At 39.0% G+C, this 18,096-nt stretch overlaps 1 protein-coding gene across 6 annotated transcripts in view; it reads left to right on the top strand.

Moving 5' to 3' along the window:
• Window positions 1-18,096, top strand: part of CALD1 (caldesmon 1) — a 206,054-nt gene that overhangs the window by 41,903 nt on the left and 146,055 nt on the right. Inside the window, exon 1 of one of the 6 annotated variants that reach the window (XM_065632199.1) lies at window positions 14,428-14,446. The exons of the other annotated variants lie outside the window; for them this stretch is intronic. The gene's annotated coding sequence lies outside the window, so the exon portion shown is untranslated. Of the gene's footprint in view, window positions 1-14,427; window positions 14,447-18,096 lie in introns of those variants that run through there. 6 annotated transcript variants of the gene reach the window in all.

Genomic DNA, 18,096 nt, shown 5'->3' with positions numbered 1-18,096 from the left:
GCAGGGCAGAGACCTGAGAGCATGCTGAATTTGTGTGGCCAACTGTAGCTTGCCTGCTTTTCTGGACTCTGGCTATCACAGCTTCTGTCAGGAGATGAGGGAAAGGAGAGGCAGGGCTGGGCTAAAGCCAGCAGAAATAGAAGAGTGATAGTTGGTTGGACAGTATTGGCTTCCAAACCCTTTTTAATTTGCACATAGACATGTAAAGGCTCCAGTTTCAGTCCTTGTGTATAATTAATCCTTAAGCAGTGGAAAACAATGCAATATGCAACTGATGAGCTGTCCTGACAAAGGCATGTCAGAGTGGAATTATTTTTTGAGGCTGTTAACTATGCTGACTAACAGAGTTGGTTAATTCTGTAAGGATAATGTTTTGGGTAAGTTCCCAGCCTCCAAACGCCTGCAGGCAGACTTGTCCATATTTGTGGTATATTTGAGGTCTATCATTCGTCCTTTGGGCCATATATCTTAAGAGGAAATTTTAATGGAATGAAGCATTGTTGCAGAGTAACAGCCTTCTCTGAAGCACTTTCCAAATAAATGTTAAGGCCAAAGGTCTTGTTTTTTCAGGGCAAAATATGTGAATCCTCTAATATTTACTCAGTTATAAATAGCAATGGACGAAGTTCTAAGGATGGATTCCTGGGAGATTGTATCAGAGGTTTTTATTCCCCAAACTGTGCAAAGGCAATGGTTGTCTCTAATTGTTGCATCCTTTTTGACACAGAGCACGGTGCTCTGCTCAAGTGCATCTTATTTCTATTCAATCCAAACAAGAACATGAATGCGTCTCATTTCTAATAACAGATGAGAATTTGATTCTAAGAAAATCTTAATTCTAAATGGTTTTAATTCTCCAGCCACAGCAGCAGTGATGTGGATTATATTAGCATTAGAACTGTGCAGGTGGTAGGAGAAAGTGCAATCCAGTGGGAGGAAGCACTTGACTGGGATGCTGTGGAATGAACAGCTGGGCTTGAACAGGTAACTGCATTAATTTATGCCTTTCTTACCCCATCTGTAAACAGAAGGAAAGATGACAGTAGCTGTTTGAAAATGTTGTTGTGTTACTTCCAGTTAAAACCAAAATCTGGCAATATCATTGCTAATGAATAGATTAATATAAGCTAATTCCGTTAGCAGATTAGTTTGCCTCCTGCAGTGAAATCCATCCTCTTCCAGTGCAGGTCTTATAAAGCTCAGCATGCATTTTGTGCATTGCCAAAAAGCTAATGTAAAACTCAAGTGATGCATGAGCCTTGCTAACGAGGCTAAAGAGCAGATCCTTTATAATGCCTTGACACTTCCAAATGGAGTTACAGTATTTGAGGTACATTTGTAACCTCATGGTTCTGCCTGGAAACACAGGTCAGTCCTGGTGCATGTGAGGCATCTGCCTTGTTCATATGTATCGCTAGGATAATAACACCTAGATATAAAATTCAAAAAAATAAGAAAATTCATAAATTCTTAGAGGAGTGCAATTGCTGATTTGCTTTGTAATTTTCTGTATCAAGAACGAATGTATGGTAACTAAACTGACTGGGAAATGTGTTTGATAGTAAATGCATTAGCTAAGACCTCAAATAGCAAAAAGATAGTATTTTTCAAGCACTGGTGTGGTTTTGTATGGATGTATGTTTTTTCTGTTAGTACTTACTAGAGAGCAAAAATCAAAATTGGCCTCTAATAGTTATTAAGTATCATTCCAAAATCTTGCAATGTAGCATTTTTTTTCTACCCAAGACTTTAACTACCCTACTTTAACATATACCCCATTATAAACTGTTGTGGGCTGTCCACACTCAGAAAACTGCAATTAATACCCAGTACTTTTTTTTTTTTTTTCTTTTTAAGTCACAAGGATTAAAGGACAAAAATTGCTGCTTTTTTTGGTGGTTGTTAGTACTATCATACACGCTACAGTCATTCCAACCAAGGGCATGTGGCAGTAATGGAATTTGATGTACAATCAGTTTTAGGGAACAGCCTGTGCCTTGTAAATATAATCCGTAAAAGGCTTCCAAACTTCCTGAAACTAGTCCCTTCTGTTTCCAAGTCTGCATATGATCTCATAGGAAATTATCTGGGAGAGGCTGGCTAACTCTTTTTGCATAATCAAGGTAACATTGTTCTTTTAATGCCTACAGTGACTTGTTTCACTGACATAAGCTCAACAATCCTCTTTTCCTCTGTTGCCAAATCCCTGTTATCAGACTTTTCAAGTATTATTTCAGTGGTGTTAGATTAAAGAGTAAGTGAAAGGACTGAAGTGTGACTTGTAAGACTGGCCTTGATAATGTCATTCATTCGTTTTGTCACCCTTTTTTGTCTTAACTATTTTAATAATCCTGAACCACTTGCTGCTGAGTGAAGTTTAGAAGATGGAAATACAAATATGTAACATGAGTGGTCCAGTTTTATTTTGCAGTGGACTCAAAGACAGAGGCAGGTAAGTAATCTGCGCCTTGCCAGTTTTCATAAATGGCAGCAGTAGCAAGGCAGTGAGCAAAATACCTGCCCTGCATATAGATTCAATGTTGTAAAACCTCTCATATGTACATTAGCAGTAGATACAAAACGTGTATTCTTGTATTGGGGCCTTTTAAAACCTTCTCTTTCTGGGATGTTTACATAAATGCAGAGTGCCTCATACAGTACATGTTCTTTTATATCCTCGGGATACCCAGGGTTTCCTCAATATGTCTGGACCAAGAAAGGAAACACTCCAAGGGGTGTCTATCTCTGAAAGCCTTGTATGGCAGCTAGTGTTAATCTCCTTTGGCAGGGAACAGAGAACAAAAATATCTGGGTTTTGTAACTGTGCAGAAGTACAATTATGGTCTAGTTCATGTGAATAGGTAGTAACTGCACCAATCTGAAATTACAGTGAGCCTAAGCAGAGGGTTCTGTGGCACTCGGCTTACTGTGGAGTTGTTAAGTTTGGCACTCTACTCTGCGCTCCAGCCAAACATTTTCTTAACCATATTAGGTCATATGGAAACTGGCCAACCAGCAATAGGCTTTTGATGTACTTATTGTTTGTGCAGATATTTTATGGAGCAGACAGCCACTGCTTCTCTTAAGAACTAGCAGCTTTAATAAAATAAGACATATAGAACCCTTTAAAAATTGTCATTAAATTTTGGCAGGAAAGAAAGAGCATTTCCTAAGACAAAGAAACCCAAAGTTGACATTGTTATGACACAAGTTTGTGGTTCCTTTGTGCTTTTCACCCATAGATCTTGATCACTCTATAGATCGGATGCCAGTAAAATCCCAGTAGTTAAATATTATGCTGTTATTCAGCTGGAGAGCAGGAGTACAGTGAACCTGACTGTCCTAGGCACAAGCATAGCCTTTCCCCTTGGCAGACTCATCCAAGGCATGGTAGACCCCAGCAGCAGGGCAGGGTGAACAAGTGGATCAGTGACTCTCTAAACTATTGCAACAGGGTTTGATTCAGTTTGACAGATGGAGCCTTCTGTGTCTTGATGGACTGTCAGCAGGGTCTGCTTATGTACCTGTCCTGTTTCCTGGAGAAAACAAAGAGGAGAAACAGAAAATACTGAATATTGAGTTGTTTAGTTTCTATTGGAAATTATCCCAAGGCCAAATAGAACAGGATCTGGCATTTATTGTCATGATTGTTCTTCAGGATGGTTAGATGAGAAACTGGAGCCACAGGTGAATGCCCCATTTTGGACATTCATCAGTACATACAGGCTGATCTCCTTGTTTCAGGGAGTTCCTAGTCAGAGCTGCAGCTTATGCCTGGGGCAGTGCCAAAGCAATGGGCCTGACATCTCTGTTTCTTCAGGGTTAAGGAGGTCTGAATTTCCCCAACCAAGGATAGAATATTCCACTAGGAAAATTTCAAATGTTCTTTTCAACGTAAAATTTCAGAATAGAGTGTTTTCAGGACAATTTGTGTTCTTTAAGGATGAAAAGTTGAGAAGCAGTAGTGTTGGTTAAGTGCATTGTCAGGTCTATCCCATACTCTAGTAGATTTTGCTACTAAAATTACTTTTTTGGTCAATACATTTTTTTCATAACTTTTAATTTACTGCTATTCCCTGTAGCTGTAAACTTGCTTCACTAAAATGACCCTTTGCCCTTGTTAATGGTTTTTTAATATTTGCAGACAGTTGTCACATCACCTTCTTAGGATTCAGACAGTCAATGCATCCTTAGTTCTTTTAATCTCTTTGTAAATCAATCCCTCTCTGCTTGCTTAACATTTTTATGGCTCTCTCATGATCTTCCTCTGGGTTGCTATTGTCATTCAGGAAATGAGTTCTCCAGAGCTGAATGAAGTATTCCAGGTGTGATCACCACAGAGCTGTGTTATGACTATTACCTTTCTGTCCTGTGAGGTTGCCTTTGTATTTCCTTTAATATCGCTTGGGCTCTTTCTGCTACCACATCATGCATTGTTTGGTGTGTACTCCTAAGAAATGGGATTAAACAAGACCATCTTTAAACCCTTTGAGCCTTTTGATTACAAATTCTGGTAACATCTTTCAAAGATGCAAAAATGGCTGAAATCATGCTTGTGGTTTGTAGCTAAAGACAGCACTGGAGCCAGGAATCTGGAATCATCTTGTGAATTCTGATTCTGCTTTTTACTGATGATGTGTATGATCTTATACAAGTCATTTCACTTCTTGACCACTGTGTCTGTATGTGTTAGAGGATGATAACACTATAGTAGCTGCATTTGGTAAGGCTGCTGTAAGGGTCGGTTGAAGTCTACTTGATCTGAAAAAATATAAAGAAGTGGAAATGTAAAATACTTGGTCAAATCACATTACGTGACCTGCAAACTTATGTTGTCTGGGCTTGTGGAAACTGAGGAAGACCATCATTAAAAATTCTGTTTGTGCACAGTCATTTGTCAATAATATTTTGTCACCTTGTTTCCTAAAAGAAGAGGGGAATGAAATCAAATGAAAAGAGTCAACTTTATCTTAAGTGTAACCTCTGCAAAGTTCACTAGAGACCCATTGAGAATATGGTTTTACCATGTCCAAATTTCCTTTGTTGTTTTGCCCAACTGTTGTTTTTTATTTTGAGAGACCTGCACAAGCAAGCATACAATCAGCTGAAAATGCTGGAAAAGGAGGTGAGCCCGTCTTTTGTTTAGGTGTGTTGATATCAGCACAAAATGAATTATCAAAATAATAAAAAATAATCAAAATTATAAAAAAATGTAGCAGAGCTAAGGGTTGAGCATGGAGAGAATAAAATATCATTTTTACATGTACTCTGAACTCATGCAAATGATGACACGTCACAAATGCTTCTCAACCCAGGCTGGTAATCCACTCCCTGAAACAGCAAATGGATTTAACCATATTAAAGAAAACTGTGTCATATCCTGCTGCACGAAGTAGATGCAGCTGGAAGCAGATTTGTCCGTCTCTCTTCTGCCCATCATCTTTGTGAGACAGAAAGCCGGTGAAGTTTTCACTGCAGAAATGTCCAGTTGATGTTAATTTGTGAGGAGCTGGTGTTTATTTGTGGTACGTACCTGGTGAAGGGTTCCTGGAGTATTCTAACATATCTGAGAGCCAGGCTGACTCATGGGCAGTCTTGCCCATGTCAGGACTAGTACTGCTTATGTGAGTTGAGAAATGCACAGTAATGTTCCCTGAGGTTTATAAATACATCCATGATTTATAGCTTTTAGTAAGCTAAGTTTATATTTGGAAGGGAATGCTCTGAGGTGGCTGAAGATAAACAAACTTGAAAAAATGTTTTCTTAGTAATAGGTGATTTTTTCACTGTATGTAGCTACTTATAGAGTTTGGTGATTGCAAGATTACAAAACCAGTTGTGTGAAAGTTACTGCCCAGGTGAAGGCTTTTTCCATAGACTGGAGTCATGGATGAGGACTGAAAGGTGCATGAAGGGTTTGAAAAGTGCAAGGAGGATGTGCAAAGGCACATGAAATCTTGAGGCAGGAGGGAGGAGGTTCTAGGTGACTATTTGTGTTCTGTATTCCCAAAACATATCAGACTAAGACAAAATGGATGGAAATGCAGCCTGAGTGCTAAATTCACTCACGGGAAATGGGGAAGGGGTAGAGAGGAAAACACTTCAGTTGGTTCCCATTTTAGGTCCGGTACAGAAAAGAGCTCTGCTGTGCGGCGTAGTTCAGTTCTTGCAAGAAGAATTTCTATGGAATTTTGCCCTTGGGTGGACTTCCCAAGAACAGCTACTGTCCAGAAGATATTCCAGCTAAAACCTTCTGAGAGCTGTTTGAAAATGTTGGCACTGTTTCATCTGAACTCTGATCCAACTTTAAGTATGAGAGAAAAATAAGAGGGTTCTGATTTGGATCTAAATGATTCCTGTCTACACTATCCATCTTGCACATAAAATGAACAGAGGAATAACCCAACCAATCAACTTCCCAAATGACGACTTACAAAGAATAAGAAAGTAAAAAACGTGTATAGAATTTATATTTGACTAGACTAAGGCATAATTTTAACCACAGAAAGTTATGAGCAGAGGACTACGCATCTCCTTAGCAGTGAGAGGGGAGATTGGGGCAGGGTAACATGGCACAGAAACGAAAGTGACCCACACTACACTTGCTGAAAATGTAGCCTGTGTTTTGGCTGGCTTTTAGCAGCCTTAGCAGAAAGTGTTCCTGCCATAGTATTGCTGTTGTCAGCATCACAACTAATTCAGTTATTACTGGCATCTGTATGCAGACCTTTCCTTGTTTTAATCCTAACCCACCAGGACTGGTCTAGTGGAGTGATCTGTGTGCAGAGACAGGAATTTTGCAAGATGTCTTGCTTTTCTGTACCTCAGTTTTCCTGTGGAAAATAACCTGACATGGCTAAACCAGATTAGGCAACAGATGCTTGATCAAGAGTAACATTTGTATGTCAATGGTGGTATATAGCTCTGTTCATTTGAGTATTTTGTGAAATGCAATTCCTGCCTGAGGTGTTTCCAACTTTAAATAGACAAAAATAGGCATGTGCAGAGAGGGAGCAGAGATGCAGACAGACTTGTCATAGAGTCTATTTAGAAGAGGGCTGGATTTGGAGCCTGGTCCCCAAAGGTCTTCTGGTGGCTGACTCAGTAAACCCACTTTGGCCTAAATATTAACTATCCAGATATAGGCAGTTTTGATTCAAGCTGGGCCCTTTTAAGGCCAAATGTCTTTGTGAAATGATTCACCTCTGTGAAATGAATATGCCTGCAACAGCAGGAAGGCTGGGGTGGCTGGGCTCACAGAGAATTCAGGTCTTTCCCAAGCCTGAGCATGACTCTGGATGAGCTGGCTACAGCCTGGACCCAAACTTCAAAGTCTTCAATGAACTTCTAAATAACCTAGTGGGAGATTTTTGGATTTGATTTGTTTTCCTAGAGGTGAGACAGCAGTTATGAAGCTGAGATGCAAATTTGTTCTGTAACCAGCTTCCTATTTTATGTGCATAAAAGGTAGCTATTTTTAAAACACTGATTGATTGTGGCCCACTTGCGTTCTTCTTGGGACAGAATTATGATGTTGCTTTGAATGATTTTGTTCTGTATGCCTCCTTCCATATGCCTGTGTTATGCAATAGAGTGAGCTAAACAGTTACAACTAAATTGAGTCGTCGTTTGGGGACAAAAGTCTTCCTGTTGCTGTTTTTTTTCCTCCCCTCTCATATATGTTCCAGAATTTTAGTTAACATCTTGCCAAGATTTTGATTAAGTGGCTTGGATATAAAGGAAGGTTTTGTTTTATGACTCTTAATAAAATGTGTAGATGTGCCTGTGAAGTTAAAGGTAAGCAGATCTCATGCTCCAGAGTGTAAGCGGAATGCTGAGGAATTCAGAAAAATAATTCACCTGTCTTATCCTGCTTGTTATTGCATGATTTGATAGGTGAATTGTGGATTCGTTTCATCTTATTCCAAATATCTCATAGCCACTGCTGGAGGCAGAATGCTGATCTTGGTAGAGTAGCAGCTACAGCTGGTATCGCTGATGTTATTCTTATTATCCAAACAAAAATAACAGATTGGAGGTCTATAATAATAGGAAAAGGAATTTTATAAACAAATTAAATATGTGGGGAAATTCAAGTGAAAGTAGTGGTCAGGGAGCGAGTTTCAAGAACAGGAAATACACAGTGAAAGGTAAAGCTAGTAACTGTCCATTGTATCACATTAAAATCTCTCTTTATATGTTCAGGTTTAGATTTTTTTGCTTTAAGAAAAAGAAATTGAATTAATGGATTGTAAAAGTGTATGCTTGGCAAAAAAAAAAATTCTTCATCTTGAGTTTATTATACTTATACAGCCATCCCAATATGCCTTTAGATTGGAGGTTTGTATGTTGATTAGGTTGTTATGTATGGTTAGCAGCGTGTCCACAGTTACAGCATCTTGGGCTCTGGTTTTGTTACATCTGTCCTCAATTTTTGATATCTTTTGGCTATGAGGATGTACTGACTTGCCAGTTGAATCCTTAGGAATTTTTCTCTGAAAGTGCTTCTGTGGAGAAGGTAATGACTTCCTCCTCCTCCCCATGCTCTTTTGATGTACTCCAGCTTACTGCTGCTCTCGTTCAAGACTTACATATAGCATTTATGCTAAAACTGGCAGGTGGTATTACAAAATATAGAAGATAGACTGAAAAAAATGTTGGCAAGTAATCTAGTCCATTCTTTTGGCCCAAACCAGAAGTTACAACTTAAATAATTTGAGTGGTGTATTCTGTTCTGTAAGTGTCTTGTGTTAAGCAGTTTACCTCACTTGATCTGTAACAGTGCTTAATTATCCTTTTCTTTATGTTTGACACCCTAGTGTCTTAACTGGTAGGGAAATCGCTAGTGTCAACAGAGACAATCAGTCTCCATTGCTCTATCTTAAGCACATTATATTTTGTCCTGTCCTCAGTGGACATGAAGAGTTCATAATTATTTTCTCCTTTAATAGATGTAAGGAAAGCTATCATGCCTTTTAGGCCCAGCAAACCTCGACCCTTCCAACCTCTTAATGGAGGTCACGTTTCCTAGATCTCTGAAAGCTTTTGTTGCCCTCTTCTGGACCCTTTTCCAATTGGTCTACATCTTTCCTGAAGTGATGTATACCTGCAGATGGACTTAGAACTCCAGCCAGGAACTGACCAGTACGCAAAAGGAAAGGAATGATGTTTATAATCACTGTGTTTCCAACATTATGATGTTGTTCCTAGAGTGTGATTCACTATCAGCCCTATGTGCTTGGATTTCTTTTTTTTTTTTTTTTTTAAGAACTGAGGATTACTGCCTCAGTTAGTAAATCACTATCTAGTGTTTGTGAAAGCAGTTACCAAACCACTGTCATGATTTTTGGAGATATTTAGCCTGCAAGTTTAGTATTCTCAAAGCTGAAAATTCCCTAGTTTTACACATTCTGATACTAGTCAATAGTGCCTTCAGTTGCCACTCCCAACTTTTATCTAAATTTTTAAGCTATTAATATCAAAATACATGTCAATGAAGAATCTTGATATTTTTGATCAATGACATGGGCTGCCTAATGTATTCAGGCATATCATGACCAAATGGTTTAACATGATATGTTAGGCTGAAAAAACAAAATAGGCTGAAATAGGGAGGCAAGTCCCAGAGCAATGAGGGAAATGGAAATGCATGTATGAAATGCTTCAATGGGTGATCAGGACAGCAATTAGAGAAACAATTTAGGATGAATCTGGAGCCAAGTTTCTTTAGCACCTATGGGTGTGCTTCATATTAATTTTTAATATCTGGCTTGAGAAATCTTGAGAAAGAGACAATGCAATGACAAAAGAGAAAACATGTTTTGTTGAAAGTGGAGCCCTGTGAAAGATGTCATGTTACGTGGAAACCACGCTCCTTTCATATAAGATGAACAGCTTAAGGCAAGGTGCTTGCTCCTCTCATCCTCTTTGCTACTCTATGACTGAAAGATTTTGGTGTCTTTGAAGTGAATTTACCATAGCAGTGGGAGAAGCATCCAGGTCTCCTCAAGCTTGGCCTCCTGGAGGTTTCCTAGACACTCAGGTGATTGATAATGAAGACGACAGCTCTTATCACATACCTCCTCTAGAGAAGTAAATTGGGAATGTCTACATTGGTAGCAAAGAGATTGTCAGTGCCTAACATCCATTTGCCATGGTTCGAGTATGCCCAATTCAGAATAGTAGCCTTGCAGTGAAAGGTCCATCTACGTTCTTAAATGCTACTGAGTCATTCACTCAATTCAAGCCAGTTTTTCTACTTCCTAAAAGAGAGGGGGAATTTTTAAAAGTGTCCATCAGTATAACCATGCAGTAAAGAAAAAAGCTTTGGAAATACAAGGCTAAGGAAATATAAAATTGTGGTGTTGTCGTAGTGAAGCATAATGGTACGAGTTCACAGTGGGTCTGTTACTATGATCAAGGAGAGAAAAGGCTCTAATCCTTTGAAGAATACAAGTTTTCTACATTATTTGCCCAGTTATGGATGTGACAGATGGGACCAGATGTCCATGGTGCAACTCCGTGGGCTCTTTGTGTGTTGAATGTGGCCAGCATTTTCAGAATAAGAGACTTACTAGTGTTAAGCTTTCTTGCGTTGGTGACAGCCTAGCTACAGTATTCACCTTTAAAGATACCAAAACTTACCTCTTGGGGTGATAACTGATACAATGTAGGTTTTTCACTGTGCTAAGAATAGGAAAAAACTGCTGTTTCGAACTTTCCCATGCCTTGAATGAATAAGGTCATATTTTTTTAAGCTCACCACCCTGTCTGTCTTTTTAAAACTGTGCTGAAAGTTTTCTGTCTTAACCTAGGAATATCTTGTGCACATTGCTGTGGTACACACATAGACCTCAACTGAGTGCTAGGTATTGTTAATGAAATTTCATTTGTATTATATATTATGTTCATTTACAAAATATTAATTGAAATCCATGGGAACATGAAATAGACTTTCAAGTAAGTTTTGAGCCAGACTCTGAATTAGAATAAACATATTGGTAACAGTCAGTTTTGCAAAGGTAAATACTTGTTTTCCTCTTCACAGTGTAACAGGAGTGTAAACACACTGAGCATTTACTTAGTAACATAATACCTTATTTGTGTAGACTTATGAAGAAAAATTGAATGTTTTCCTTTTTCCTCCCCACCCTTTCCTCTGGGGCATTGTTAGAGTATGTGCATATTTGATCTCATCCAAACCCAGGGAACTGAAACAATTTTTTCCCACTGACCCAGTAGGTTTTGGTAATTTCCCAAAGGCTCAGGAATGTTAGTCGTGTAACTTTCCTTTCTCAGAGCTGTCTTTAAGAGTTCATCTCTGTTACAAAGGCCATAATGGATATTCTAGAAACTTTCAAATAAAACTGTGGAAGTTGAAGTCCCCATCTTATTAGTAGGTCATGGTTCAGTGATAAATTGTGCACTAAGGCTCATAGTAATCAATAAGAAACATCATAACTGGATGTTGCGATGCAACTGTGACACGAATTCTCTCTGCCGATTCCTATTACCAGCAAGCAAACTGACAGGTGAACTTGATACTGGCAGGATTTTTGGTGGATTAGGTATTGCCTTTGTGTGCAAAGCAGTCATGGAGCTGGTACAAAGATATAATGCTAGTGTAAACTCCATAAATTAATAGGACAAAAATGTGATCACAGATGATCAGATTTGCAGACTTTAGTGGTGCGTTTGTGCACAAACCTAGTGATTGTGAAAAATCAGTCTAAATGTCACTGGTCAGCCAGCTCTAAATTCAAACTACCTTAGTTATTCTTAGAATTACAGGTGAACTAGTGCACTTTCAAGAAAGAGTATGGAAATGAAAGCAACTAACTGCTCACAGTTACTATTTTGTATGAAGGCCACTTCCATTTCTACCCTTCAAGCACTGTAAACACCCATGAAATTATTGCTGTATGGCATCAATAGTATATTTTTTATGTTATTTTTCATTATATGGCATATGTCTACTCTTGAATTTGGTTCAGATGACTAAAACATATATGTAAAAATGGAAAAAGGGAGAATCATATTAGAGATCTTATGAATGATAACAATGAGACCTTATTAGAGTCCCTGTTTTGTAACAGGGTCTTGAACTTTTTAGGTATATCCGTTAGATCAGGACCTTGCAGTGTTAACATAAGCGATTGCTTTTGTCGTACCAGAAGTGTTGTCTCTGCTCTGCAATAATAATGATGCTAGGAAAAACAAGATAAGTTGCTTAATGATATTTAGGTAAGGTTGACATTAGACTTGAATGTCATGGCTCCTGTAGATGTGCACTGGCCACAGGATTTTCCTGTCTCTAAATACAAATAAAGTGAGGTCAGCTAAAACACATAACCAGTTAAAAAACCTCCACAATGGAGTACAGCTTGGCAAATAGAGCTGATTTACATCTTAGAGGACAAAGTTTCTCCTCTCACTGTTTTGGGCCTTTTCCATTTTGCATGTGGGAGGGCTCAAATAGCTTGTGTTAATTACCTGGGATTTGAAGCCATAATGTGCCTCAAAGAGAAGCAGCTTGAAGCTGGTTTTGGCATGTCACATTACTGAGCTCTTTGTTTCTAGGTGTATTGTACAGTGCTGGTGTGATTCATCCTGAAGTTTATGTTACAGTCAGGCAACCTTTTGGTTAGTATGTTGGATGCTGCATATTTCATGGTAGATTTAGCTGGATTCGCAGAGCTTTCCGTAAACTATGCAGTTCTAGAAAGAAATTTATGGGTTTGAATGAGTAACCAGTTACATAGGGCAAATGGTACTGTCTCCGATTACTGTATGAAAGGAAGTTTGGGTTTACCACTAATTGCAGATAAAAATTAATATTTGCAAAGGAGACATGTATGATTTATTTATAAGTGTTTTCTGTTTCCATAATGAAATTTCCTTTGGGTTTAAGTACAGTCATTTGGAGGAAAAAGCGGAGGTCTGTGGCTCATTAGTTTCTGGTGGCTGTCAGAAGTCATTAATCAATTGCCCCTTTTACCAACATAGGTCCTAATTGAGCAAAGCATGTAGGCACATGCTTAACTGTAAGCATGTGTTTCAAAGCACTTCACCTAAATCAGGGCTTTAATGTGATTCAATCTTGCTGCATTTCTTTCCAAGTCTAAGGTTACCCTGAAATGACAGGAGTAGCTAATGCATCAGTTAAGGTGCTGTGTACCTTCCTCACCTGTCTTTCTAAAAAGTGACATGCAAGGAGAAAAAGTGGGTTAATTTTTACCTCTGCCCCCTTTCCCTCATCATCTTCAAATCCTACCTCAAGTGGAGGCTTCTGTACTGAATAGTAGGGCATATGAAATTGTGGGAAGTCAGGAGCAAGGAGAGCGAAATGAGGAGAAAGCAGTTTCCATTTGATTGTTTTGAACTCTGATCTCTGTTTTTGCTAAACACCACTTTACAGTGTGGAGGAAAGCAGAAGGCAGCAGAGCTGTGTTCTGAAATGGTCAGATGAATCCTGGTATGATGGATCTCATAAGTCTAGGTAGAAGCGTACCCATACTTCTTAATGTACAGAGGAGATGTAGAGTGAAGAGAACTTGAATTTAATTCTTCCAAGCACTTCTACTCTTGTGAAAATTACAGTGGGACTTCGAGCAGTGATGAAAGATCAAGACTGAGGGTTATGTTCTCAGTCTCAGTCTTGTCCACTTTGATGCAAAAATGATTCAGTCCAACCACAGCTATCCTGCAGAGAAATTCCCCGGCAGAAGTAGCATCCCAACTGGCACAATGCCAGCATAACTGGCCCCCCTGTCTACCTTTCTTATTTTTACTCCAGCAAGAGAATCCAAGGGACCTGAGGGTGTGGGTTTTTTTCCTTACATTTATTCATACATGACTCATAATTTCACAGAGATGATTGAGAGCTGTCAAGTTACTGCAGTTACTAGACCAATATGATTTTTATGTATCAACAGGAGGTTGGATGCCTTGAGAGTAAAGGTAACTAGTCTTGCAGTTTCCTCAGGGTTTTTTTTGGCATGAAAGTGTAGCACTTATGCACTTCTTTTCCCCATGTTCTATGAAAGTCAAAGGTCCCCTGCAGTAGCAGCCATGTATCACACAAAGACCTCAATTCACTACAGACTTTGCAGTAGGGATGCTGCCTGTTGAATCATCAGCATCACTTTTTGATCAACATAGGTTTCCTTTGGATTTCCTCCTCTCAAATTTTGCAGCCACTCAAACTTGTTTTGTTTGTGAAATTTGACATCATCTCAGCCTGGAGTTGTATGTGGGAAGGAAAATTACTTAATTGATTCATGTTTCCATTTTCTTCCCTTTCTGTATTGACAGCAACAAGAACACATGATGGAACATTGCACATGAATCTCTGCTATGTACATTACACAGATGGAAATGACAACTGAGCTTTGCCTTTCAGACTGAAGGAAATGCTCATAATGGACCTTGACTCTGCAACATGCAGGTGGTAGATTAGTGTGGAAAATTTTGCATGCTTCCTTTGACTTTCTATCAATATTTCCTCTATCCCAGAGAAAAGAAACCAGAACACTTTCTCTATTAATTGTTTTATACTGCACTTGTGAGGAGTTCAAGCATGGTTTATGTTGAAAAGTATTCCAGGACCACAAAAACTTAAAACCAGACCAGATGAGAATCAAAGAGCAGCAGAGGAAGACGAACTGGGGCAAATCCCTGCCCCTGATCTCACCCCAAACTCTGTCCCCAAATCATGTGGCAGAGTTAGGCAGATAAGTCTTGTCTTTAGTCTCAGGTCACAGCTTTCTCTTTTGTTGGTAAGAGGGTGTCTTTCAAAAGTTCAAACTGTTTTCAGTAGCTTGACTGATAACGGTGGCAGTGGCTGTCTCCTTAGCATGCTTTTGCTCTGGTAACCTAAATAAAATTGTCACCCATGCCAGTGATAGAATCTTTTTGATAAAGACTGTTTTGCTACTCTAGCGTCAGTTACTGAGGCAGGTAAAAGCAGAGACTTTCTGTGGTGCCTTTTTTTTTTTTTCCCCCCCAATTTGGAACATGTTCCTTTGAATGATTTTTGGTTTTGGAAAGTCAAAGCAACACTTATGGAAGTTTAAGATAGTTCTCAGTTTTCCATACTGCTTTGGTCATGTGGTTGCTTAGAATAGTGTAAATCGTTAGCCATCCATAGCAAACACTCAGCAACAGAAGATATGTGATCTCGGATAATTAAATAAAACGCCTGTGTTTGCTTGGAAGCCATGAAGTTTAACAACAACAACAACAAAGGAAGGCATGGACAGGGAACAAAAGGAAAAATGATGGGATATGTGTGATTAATACAGATTTAACTTTGCTGTCTGTGAGGATGGTATGCAGTGATGAAGTGGATGCGTTCTGTGATTTATTTTCTTCTACTTTAAAGTCATGGAGCTCTAAAAATGACTAATGAATCTCCTTTCAGGGTTCATATCTATGACCTAATTCATATGTCCAGGAATCTTGTCTTCCCCTTAACTGCAGCAGAAAGTTAAGGGTTGCTCATCCAAAGAGCATTACAGGCCAAAGCAGAGACCCTGGACAAGATCCAGCACAAATAGCTGCATTCCAGTGAAAACAGGAATCAGATGTACAGTGCAGATGATAGTCTAATTGGCGGATGCTATTTACCATATGTTAATTGCAAGTTGTATTTTAAGTTATGCTGTTGATTAAAACAATAATTAGAGCAGTTCCATGTAAGATGCAGAGTTGTTAAAAACAATTGTTCTGATAGAAGTATTTCTGTCAGGTTACAATTGAAACATGTTCTTTAGAACAAAACTTTGTTAATGTGCATTGTTCATAACCTCAACTGATGTGAACTGGAATATGTAAGACTAGTTTCCACAGATAAGTTATGTAAGGAATTGGCCTGTTGTACTTTTGTACTATGGAAGATAGTATGGTTTGTACATTTGCACACTGTATTTTTTTGCTACATATATTGTAAGATACATCGGTGTACAGTTATGACGAAATTCTAACTGCAGAATCACAGAACAGCTGAGGAGATTTTGTAGTCCACCCCTCCTCTGCTCAACGCAGGGTCAGCTATAGTAGGTTGCACATGCTTGTATCCAGTTGGGTTTTGAATACCGCTGAGGATGGAGACTCCATGACCTCCCTTTGTCAAACTTCATAAGGTTCTTGTTGTTTTGTCTGTGTGGTGTTGGGTATTTCATGGTAGAGGAAAGAGTAGGGGAAAACGGTTGCAAGAAAAGGATCAAAATGGTATGTTCACCCTTCAGAGCAATACAGCAGGCACATTGCTGTAGTTCCTTTCTAGTACAGAGTGGTCTCAATATTTCATCTTCTGGGAGATCAATTGCAGCTATGGTCACAGTAGTTTGTATAGTTGAGGCTGAGCTGTGCTTCAGCTGTATCTCACTGCTCACAGTTTTGAAATTACTTCTGTTCACGTAACTGAGCTGTTCACTTTCACATGGGGCACATAAGGATATCCCAAAGGTAACAGAACTAATAATCTGATTGCAGTAATGAGCATGACGGGGAGGTAGCAGAAAGTGCAAAGGAAGAAATTTCACATTACTTTTCTTTAAGCATATAGTCTTACTGTCAAAAACATACTGAAAACTCTACTGTTGGCACATGCTTGTGGGTACGAGTACTTGTCATGTGTCACTACACTTCCCTTGTACCACAGTGCTGAGGTTTCCAATTGCATTTAAATTGGAATGAAGATGACTTTCTGTGTTCTACAGTCCAGTAGTCACCCAGTCACATGTCATTATAACAAGTTTTTAAGTTGTATCTGCAGAAGAAAAAAATCTCATTTTTCTCAAAAACAAACAAACCAACAAAAAACCAAACCAAACTCCTCCTCCCCCACAACCCACAAAACAAACAAAAAAAGCAAAACCACAACCAAAACCAAACCTTCACCCAAACGACAACAAACAGTACTTCACACAATTTAGTGAACAGTGTGTATTGCACTGAGACACTGATTTATATCCGTTCCCTCAAAGTGAAAGGAACTCCAAGTAGGGGAAATCACCATATTGAAGGAGAGGCTACTTTGACATAATTTTCAAAGTGTTCAGTCTTCTAGTCACACTCTAAGCTCTCAAACTAAAATAACTATCTCTACCCAGGGATTTGCAAGAGCTTAGCTACATCTGTTCAGAATTGTACCTCTCATCGAAGTAGCGCAGCTTTCTTTTCCTAGAAGAAGCTGTTTTCATATCAGCCAAGGGCTGCAGTTGTAAAGACAAGATTGAACTGATGAATTTTTATGAGTTTTTTTTTTTTCCTGCTCTAGCAAGAAAATTTACTTAGCGTGGTCAATAATTACTTGGCTGTGGACATGTGTTATGGTTTTGGCTGGAATAAAGGTAATTTTCTTCCTAGTGGCTGGTATAGTGCTATGTTTTAGATTTAGAATGAGAATAATGTTGATAATTCATTGATGATTTAGTTGTTGTTAAGTAGTCAAGGACTTAGGAGCTTCTCACACCATGCCAGGTGCACAAGAACCTGGGAGGGGGCACTGCCAGGACAGCTGACCCAAACTGGCCAAAGGGATATTCCATACCATATGACATCATGCTCAGTATATATTTTGGGGGAAGCTGGCCAGGGAACCACTGATCAGAGACAAGCTGAGCATTGACCAGCAGGTGGTGAGCAATTGCATTGTGCATCACTAATTTTATACATTCTTTTATTATTTTTATTGTTATTGGTTTTGTTCTTATGATTATTATTATTTTCCTTTCTGTCCTATTAAACTGTCTTTATGTTAACCCATGTTTCCTTTTTTTTTTTTTTTTTCTGGATTCTCTCCCTCATCCCACTGAGAGTGGGGAGCAAGCGAACAGCTGTGTGTGGTGTTTAGCTGCTTGACAGTTTAAACTACAACATGTTACCAGGGAGGTGATGTGCAGGGCACCAGAAGAGAGCAAACGATGCTATGACTGCTATGTTCAACCAAACAGTCTTTGCATTGAGTCAGGTATTTGAAAATGGCGACAAAACAATCCACTGACAAATGTGCACCTCTGAGACCAGAGTAATTTTTATGAGTGTTTGTCCTAAAGCTGGGAGAGCTTGGTTTGTAATTGGTTGGTCTGCTCA

The sequence above is a fragment of the Caloenas nicobarica genome, chromosome 1 (genome assembly GCF_036013445.1).
Source record: "Caloenas nicobarica isolate bCalNic1 chromosome 1, bCalNic1.hap1, whole genome shotgun sequence".
Lineage (NCBI taxonomy): Eukaryota > Metazoa > Chordata > Aves > Columbiformes > Columbidae > Caloenas > Caloenas nicobarica.
Note: the sequence above shows the minus strand (reverse complement) of the source record. Positions and strands in the feature narration are given on the sequence as shown.